The sequence below is a fragment of the Macaca mulatta genome, chromosome 8 (genome assembly GCF_049350105.2).
Source record: "Macaca mulatta isolate MMU2019108-1 chromosome 8, T2T-MMU8v2.0, whole genome shotgun sequence".
In the NCBI taxonomy this organism is placed as follows: domain Eukaryota; kingdom Metazoa; phylum Chordata; class Mammalia; order Primates; family Cercopithecidae; genus Macaca; species Macaca mulatta.
In genome coordinates this window covers 129512032-129521403 of record NC_133413.1, presented here as the reverse complement: position 1 = coordinate 129521403, position 9372 = coordinate 129512032, and the positions used below count along the sequence as shown (strand labels likewise).

The window sequence follows — 9372 nt, the reverse complement described above, 5'->3', positions numbered from 1 at the left end:
CTTTAAGTTCCAGGATACATGTGCAGAACGTGCAGGTTTGTTACCTAGGTATACATGTGCCATGATGGTTTGCTGTGCTTATCAACCTATCATCTAGGTTTTAAGCTTTGTATGCAACCATTGTGGAAGACAGTGTGGTGATTCCCCAAGGATCTAGAACCAGAAATACCATTTGATACAGCAATCCCATTACTGGGTATATACTCAAAGGATTATGAATAATGCTACTATAAAGACACATGCACACGTATGTTTATTGCAGCACTACTTATAATAGCAAAGACTTGGAACCAACCCAAATGCCCATCAATGACAGACTGGATAAAGAAAATGTGGCATATATACACCATGGAATACTATGCAGCCATAAAAAAGGATGAGTTCATGTTCTTTGCAGGGACAAGGATGAAGCTGGAAGCCATCATTGTTTTTGACATTTTGTATGGTTTTTCACATCTCAATTTCCTTCATTTCAGCTTTGATTTTATTTCTTGTATTTTGCTAGCTTTGGTTACCCCACTTTTTAAAGAACTCTGCATTTGGAAGACATTTCTCCCTTAAGGTATCTTGTAACTGGGAATTATAACTAAATCAATAGAAATTTCTGTGGCAATCTGGACTGAGTTTAGAGAGGTTTCAAAATGTTATATCTGCTAAGGTCGTATTAAAAGAAGCCAATTCTGATAATGATAAAATAAAATGTATTAGTTTCTTACTGCTGCTGTAACACATTATGACAAATTCAGTGACATAAAACAACACAAGTTTATTATCCTCCAGTTTTAAAGGTTGTAAGTGGGTTTCTCTGGGCTAACACCAAAGTTTTGGCTGGACGGCACTTTTTCTGAAGGCTCTAGGTAGGTGCAAATAAAAATTTTAACACAAACTAAGTACACAGCATTATTCTACTTTTATTTTAACAAAGTCACTTAATAAGTAGGGTGATCACATAAATGTCAAGTCTATAAGAGTGTAATTTTTGATAACCTATTTTCTCATTTTATATTTATTATATATATACACATTATTTATTACATTAAATTATATTAAATTTACTTATTTATACCATGTAGTTTATATTTATATATTTTATTATATATAATTTCTATATGATATATATTTATTGTATTAATATATTACATATATATTTATTATATTTATATATTATATTTATCCAATAATGTTTTATTGGAATTCAAACATAATTTATCATTATAAAAACTGTTCAATAATTAAGATCATAGAGCTATGAGTATCTTGAAGAAATCAAGCCTTGACCTTAGGAAGCATGGCAGAGCTCCTTAGATATTGGTGATTTCTAGGGTTCCTCTCCTTAGTTTTCTATTTTTTCCACTCCATACATACTTAGCCACATTTAATAACCCTCGTCCTCCCACCACCACTACCTGGAGCTACAACTGTCACTATCCTTTTCCATGGAACTAATCCCTCTTTCATATCTATCTGCCTCCTGGGCATCTCCAACTGAATGGGTATCTCAAACTCAACAATTTCTTACTAGAAATATTAATAATCCACTTCCCAAAATCTTTGTGCATTTTTTAGCATGCACAGTTGCTCACGGCTTACACCAAGGAGGTAAGGGTTAGCCTTGTTCCCCCCTTTACCATCACTGTACATCTAAAGGGTGTGAAGTTCTGGCAGTTCAATCTCCCAAATGGCTGTCACATGTAGCGCCATGGTCACACACAGCTCCAGGTGGGCCTCTTATTAGCTCAAGCCCCACCAATGTCAGTCATCTGTTGCCTTATTTCCACGCTTCCTCCTCAACTTCTACAATATTTGATTTTGGGCCAGCTACTGATGTGTCCTTATCAAATGCAACTTAGCTTCCAAAAAAAGGGTAAGGAGCAGTGAAATAGTGTGGATACCAGAATCAGATGGGTTCTGTCTATGTTGAGATGACACTCTCTGCTTTGATGTGTAAGCTTGGATAGCTTATTAACTTCCACTTCCTCACCTATAACAAGGAGGAAATGATAACACATTATTAAAGTGCGTTAGGAGTCTTAAATTAGGTGGTCAATGAAAAGTGCTCCACCTGGCACCTAGTTTATTTGAAGAGACCAAGAAATTATATCGATTCATTTTATATAAAAATAAACTTATTATAGATTATACCAATTATATATGTATCTATAAATTATATTTAATACTTCAATGTTATTTTCTCCTCAAGATGGCATGCGAAACTGGTCACTGCCAGCTATTGCCATTATTTGGCTTGTTAGTCACCTTCAGAACTTGATTTCTATTTTATATCAGGAGACACTGAATTTTCATTTCATAAAGGGCAATGGATATATCCACCTTGCTTTACCTTTTCCTGACAGAATCTTCTATTTTCCATTTGCTATTCCTAATTTTAGCTTGATTCTGTGAAATTCTTTAGCCTATCTGGAATCTTGGAATAACAGCAACTTGCCATTTTCTGCTTACTAAGTCATTTCTGTCCATTCTGTACAATACAAAAAGCATATCTGAAGTTAAAAAGAATTACTCATCAGTGGCATACACTAAAGTGTATATACTACAGAGCCACACCCAATTATACTTCCTTGTCTTCCTGTAACAGGTGGTACAACCAAATTTCTAACTGACTGATCTGTACTGATGTGTATTTAACAATTTCTGGACAGGAATTTCTTTTCCTCCTTCCTTTTCTTCCTTTCTTCCTTCCTTTTCTGTAGATATATGAGGAGCTGTTTAAACTATAAAGGTGACATTGCTTTCCATTTATTTTATAGTACCTGTAGAATTAGGCTGTTTCCAACCAAGCATGGTGGCTCACATCTGTAATCCCAGCAGTTTGGGAGGTCAAGGTGGGAGGATCACTTGAGGTCAGGAGTTCAAGACCAGCCAGGCCAACATGGTGAAGCTGTGTCTCCACTAATAATACAAAAATTAGCTGGGCATGGTGGTGCGTGCCTGTAATCCCAGCTACTCAGGAGGCTGAGGCAGGAGAATCACTTGAACCCGGGAGGCAGAAGTTGCAATGAGTGAGATTGCCCCACTGCTCTCCAGCCTGGGTGACAGAGTGAAACTGTGTCTAAAAAAAAAAAAAAAAAAAAGAATTAGGCTGTTTTCTTTTCTGCAAAATGTGGATAAAATTGTATTTACCTACTAGGGCAGTTGTGAAAATTAAATAAATTAATACATGTAAAGCACATAGTTCCTGTCACGTATTTAGGACTCAATACATTTTTATCTATATTATTTTATTATTGCCATTATTACTATTGCATTCTCAGCATTCAAACTCTATGACATTGTCGATATGGCATCAAAATGAGCACATGCACACATATATTTATATCCATATTTATACATACATAATACATATATAAAATATACAGAGATTTTAGTTAATTTCTTTTGATACAGTTGTAATTTTCCATACACGTAGCAGTTTCTTATTATATTTTTAACAAATGAAGGGACTTCTACACTGCTTCACCTATTCAGTTTTATTCTATTCAACTAATATTTGTTGGGTTGATTATTGTTGGGTTGATTAGACACTTTTGTATTGTGTTGAGCATAAAGTGTCAAACCGTATTAATACTCCCTGCTCTTGTGGGCTTAGAGTCTCGTAGAGAACACAGATATTAAACTACAGATAACAAGTTAGATTAATGTTATGCTTGGGAAAATATTTGTTACTACAGGAAAGTACAACTGTCATCTCTTGACTTATTAGTTTCTAGGGAATAATAAATTTTATTATTTAATAATTCATTTTGATAACAGTTTCTTAAGACTATAGAGCCTAACCACGTAAACGTTTGCACTTCTTGCCTTACTTGTTTTAAAAATAGAACCATTTGATCATTGGAATTTTTGTGGTAATCAGATATCTAATAGCTTGGAATAAAAGAATGAAGATTTTGAATCCAATTATTCACAAAATCAGAATGTACAGAGTTACTGAAGAAAACATTGGCACAAATTTGTCATCATTTAAAAATGCACTGGAGTTATCAGTGCACTTAGTGAACGAATACACGAATGAATGAGCAGAACAGAGGTTTAATTCTGAATGTAAAATACTGAAATATATTTAAGTTTAGATTTATCAAAGATTGACTTTATAACCTTTGCCAAGTCATATTTTATCTCTTTTATAAGGGTTTTGGTCTTTTAAAGCAGAAAATAATTAGGAGAAGTGAAACTGTACTTTAGAGTTTACAAACTACATCAACCATTCTGAATGAAAGGAAGTAATAAATATAAAAAAAATTATAAAATTTTATACACTTCAGTTTTATTTGACATTTTAAGTAGCTGTAATGCCGAATATTACAGAAATAAGCAAGCTTTAGATATCATAATGTATATTGCATTCTTCAAAGGAACTGTAATCCTCTTCAGGGCATAGACTTTCTTATTGATCTATGTATTTTAATGACTATAAATATATTTGGAAGGAATGAAGTGTTTTTGTTTATAATTGATTGAATAGCTAATGAAGAATTTTTTCCTAATATATTTATTTATATATCCATGCATATATTCATCTATTTAGCCAGGCAGCCAGCTATAGGTTTGGAGTTTGTCCGAGGCTGACAGTCATTCTTTCAAATAGCCTTTTTTTGAGTATCTTCTTTCTGTGTGCAATGCTAGGCTAGATGTGGCAAAAGAGATGAAGATAAACACGGCTGGTTTCTGGCTTCAAGTGAGTCATGATTATCATCTAAAGGAAATTCTCTAAATATCATCAATTGTGTTAGTCATTTGTTTGCTCCAAGGCACTACATTTTTATGGCTGAAACATCTTAGTCCATGTGATTTGGAAGTACTATAGAACATAAAATAGGCCAACATTTTTCAAAATAATTTTAAACCCTTACATTGAAATTCTTTTATAGTTGAAATTTCAGAATTTAAATATTAGTACTGCATTCATCTAAAATTTCTGTATTGAAGTCTTTTTCTTTATTTTTCTCATTCTCAGTCTCCTTGCTACATCATCAAGTATATAAATGTAGGTATAACTTTCTATTATTAAATCAGAAACCAACAACTCTTTTTCTTTTTCATACTACATACATTATACCTTACACTATATGTGTATGTGTATAACATGTATGCATATGTACTATATATACGCACACATGCAATAGTATACACGTTAACATCAAACATGAGGCTGCCTCTGTATGCAGGGCAAAGTGTGATACACAAAAATGAGTTAGAGCTAATGAGAGAGAGAGAGAAAATTAGATTTTACGAGGATCTGAAATAGCTGGCAAATAGTGCTGCTTAGAAAGCCGATAAACTTTACCACAGGTGGCTTTAACTTTTCACTCCTTGACTCCAGCTTATACACAATGCCTCTTAGCAAATAAGGGCACCAAAATGTTGTAACCAGCTATTGAGGCATTCAAGCAATAACAGGAAGAGATAAATGGCAACTCAACAGGAAGAAAGCAAAAGAAAAAAAGAATATTAAAATTCAGACACAAAATTCTGAAAGCGTAGCTACCTGGGATCAGTGAAAAACTCCAAACACTTTATAAGTCCTCAGGGCCGCCTTATTTCATAATATGATACAATAATTCATATTCATAATAATCATGTCAACAAACAAAAATGTTTTTCTATTTGATATAGTATTTTGAAAAAGTGAGTGCAATGTAATTCAGTTTATTAAATTTTCCTCCAAAATCATTTAAGAATTTGGTCACTGAATAGGGAAATTTCCATCAATCCAGACACCTTTCTGTGAAATGCTTTATTTTCTAATAACTTTGGATGTGTAAGGCAGTCACTCACTTTTCCTGGGGTCTAACCCTATGCATTTATTTCTTTCTGGATCTTCTCTGTTTAACTTGCCTTCTCTTGGTAATAAAATTTCCTTAAATGCAGTGTGGTTAAGTATGAATATAGAGAAAGATTTGTCTTTACTATGTAGTGGGGGAATCACATTAACGTTGCCATACTTTGTCATCTTTAGTGATAACGTTCTTAGAAATTCTTACCACAAATGTATTTTCAAAGTTACTCCACAGCTAAGAATATGAGTGTATCATAAAATTGTCTCCTTTCAGTGGACAATTCCATTTACTCACTTAAGATTGTTTTGTTAATGCATCCAACTTCCTGGAATGACCTTTTATAACATTTCTTGGCTGTTGATATCATCGGTCCTTTTGGAATCCTGAAATTTAAAAGCATACGACTTTATAAGTCTTTAAAAAAGTTACTGTTTGTTTTTTGTCTATTTTAATTATTTAGGCAATCACCAAGATTGATTGCAATTTGGTTTTCAATCTAGATTTAGAGGCTTACTGCTTATGGCTTTTATTTTCCTTTCTTTCTAATTCTTTTTTGTTTTCTTCCCTGTAATTTACATTAATTCGTTCTTCTTTTGGTAACCTCAGTTTTTCTTCCCCACAGAATGCAGTCTTGGAAGAATGTCCATCAAGGTTTCCTGGCCTTCGTAAGCTAAGAGATGTCTAAAGCCCCAAAGACTGAAGTCTAAACTAGCATAAAAGGGTCATATAAGGGTCAGGCATGGTGGTTCATGCCTGTAATCCCAGAACTTTGGGAGACCGGGCTAAGCGAATCACGAGGTCAGGAGTTCAAGACCAGCCTGGCCAACATGGTGAAACCCTATCTCTAATAAAACTACAAAAAGCTAGCGGGGTGTAGTGGCAGGAACCCATAATCCCAGCTACTCAGGAGTCTGAGGCAGGGGAATCACTTGAACCCAGGAGTCAGAGGTTGCAGTGAGCCGAGATCAGGCCACTACACTGCAACCTGGGAGACAGAGTGAGACTGTCTCCAAAAAAAAAAAAAAAAAAGAAAAAAAACCAGTCATATAGGAATGCAGAAGATCCTAGATTTTATACTATCCACCAGAGAAGGGAATGGTAATAAAGTCATTTTTTTCTTTATGCACTAAATTATGAGCCTGTCTTTCTGAGTTATTCCTACGCTCTCCTACTGCAGATGGCTTCCACTGTGTATGAAGGAAGAGTGTCTATGACAGCTCCAGTTTCCATCACCTTTATTGTTTGTAATCCCAGACGAAGAAAGCTACATAATCTCTCCTGTCATCCATATATTAAACCTTCCAAGAAATCGATTGGCCATATGATTGAGTAGCATGCTCATTCTTGAACCAATCACGGTGGTTGGTGAAAATAGTTTATCTGACGGGCCAGCCTAGGGCATGTCCCCACCCATGAAAAAGAGAGGCAGAACAACGGGTTTGCAGCCTAATCACAACCACGTGGAAGAACATGTGCTGAACGAGAATAATCAATGTCCATTATAAGGAACAGGCCAGGGCACCATCTAAGTGTAGACCTGGCTTTAAATAATAAAAACAGAAATTCTACTTTTAAAATATGTGTACTTGTGCCAAATGCCCATTGCCTAGACATGTAACTTTGTACTAAATGTCATTCTTTTCTAAATGGAACATGATAAATTGTCACCCTGAATGCAGATTGACTTTTTAAAAAATGTAAGTCTTTTGATAGTGACTAACAATGACAACTAACAACATATAAACAAGGTACATGAAAATGAAGACCTCATAAGAGCAGAATGATGTTAACAGTAGTGAAATCTATTTTAAAATCCATTAGAAAAGCTTCAATAGGTACTACTAATGAGTTTTAAAGCACCTAGGTCAGAAACATTAAACAAGCTGCTAGGTTACCCCACAAGATCCATTAATCATTTATGTTGCCTGCAAAACTGATCTGTTAAAATGGACTGAGCATGCAGTAGAGGAGGTGCTGACCTGTGAAATGTTCAGACATGAGAACCACACAGATATTAACCACCAGTGACAGCTCCAATAAGACGCTGAAGGCTGTTGATACTCGAGGAAGAAAAAATTAGGAAAAATGACTGAGTAATCTGGCCAGATAAATGTTTCTCTACTTAACTGTTCTTGCTTTGTGCCAAGCAAAAACAGCCAGGTGCTCCACACAAAAATGCCACTAGAAGCACTCTTCCCAGCCCTTTAAATTGGATTTGCTGGTTTCACCAACATGCGTCATCATTTGGATAAACCACCATGACCATCTCACTGGCTATTGACATCGCAGGATACCACACCTGTGATATGCCTGCAGGCTTCAGCTATCACTTGTTGATGCATGTGTTAAGGGTCAAATGTGTATGTTCCCGAACCTCTTTATGCCAGTTCACTTATGACTATAATAAAATAATTAAATATTAATGAAGCAAAGTTATATTTATCATAAAAGTGTTGCTTCTGTGAAAATTAAGTTGGATCCATTGTAAAATCTTGACAAATACCATTTTCCAAAAAATGCTGTGGAATAAGGTAAGTTCAGCACTTACTTAAGGTGGTCATGCTAGCTGTCTTCCTTACCATCTCAGAGACTTTCCACTCCACTGTTTACCCTGTATATCGTCTGATGTTCCCCTCAACTTCACCTTTCTTTCTCCTCTTCCTGCTCTCTTCTGTTATTCAGGAGGCTGGACTATAAAAATTAACTCATCAATAGACTCCCTAGCTATCAGGCTCTGACTTGTTTTGGCCAAAAGGAACAATGGCAGGAGACAAAAGGAAGAGACGTTTTGAATGTTTATTGCTCTACTCCCTCCCAGTGGAGTCACATTGGGCTGGCTGTACCTCTGACCAAAGTTCTTATTTTCTGTCAGGTAGCATCCTTTCTCTGGCTTCCAGTAATTGCTCCCTTTTCTTTTCAGGCCTGTGAGTGTTAATGGTGCTCAATTTTTACTAGGGCACTACATCATCTCTGTGTTTCTCTATACTTTGTCCATGTCTTTGTTTCTAGCCCCCCCCCCTTTTTTTTTGAGATGTCATCTTGCTCTGTCACCCAGGCTGGTATGCAGTGGCATGATCTCGGCTCACTGCAACTTCTGCCTCCTGGGTTCACGTGATTCTCCTGCCTCAGCATCCCAAGTAGCTGGGATTATAGGCACCAGCTACCACACCCGGCTAATTTTTGTATTTTTAGTAGAGATGGGGTTTCATCATGTTGGCCAGGCTGGTCTCGAACTCCTGACCTCAGGTGATCCACTCGCCTCGGCCTCTCAAAGTGCTGGGATTACAGGCATGAGCCACCGTGCTCAGCCTAGACCTTATTTTAAACTTGCCATGACTTAATCATTTTGCGTCTATCAGCTGCTCCTACCTGCACCCTCACTGACTTAGCGAAGGAATTGAAAGTGTAGCTGCTGTCGTGAGACAGCCCTGGATGCCTGTATTGACTTTATCATTTCCTATTCTAAGTGGAGGATGTAGAGCAGCATCTAAGGTAACTTATCAAACTCCAGTTTTTTATTCATAAAAATATGGATAATAATAAATTTGACTCCACAAGCATACAATCTGTTCCT

At 35.9% G+C, this 9372-nt stretch overlaps 1 long non-coding RNA gene across 1 annotated transcript; it reads right to left on the bottom strand.

Moving 5' to 3' along the window:
* Nucleotides 1–1200: 1200 nt before the first annotated feature.
* Nucleotides 1201–8979, bottom strand: LOC144330630 (uncharacterized). Its single transcript, XR_013396958.1, has 3 exons — nt 6093–8979; nt 2772–3070; nt 1201–1981 (listed from the first exon to the last, which is right to left on the bottom strand). It is a non-coding gene; the product is annotated as an uncharacterized LOC144330630 (long non-coding RNA).
* Nucleotides 8980–9372: the final 393 nt, after the last annotated feature.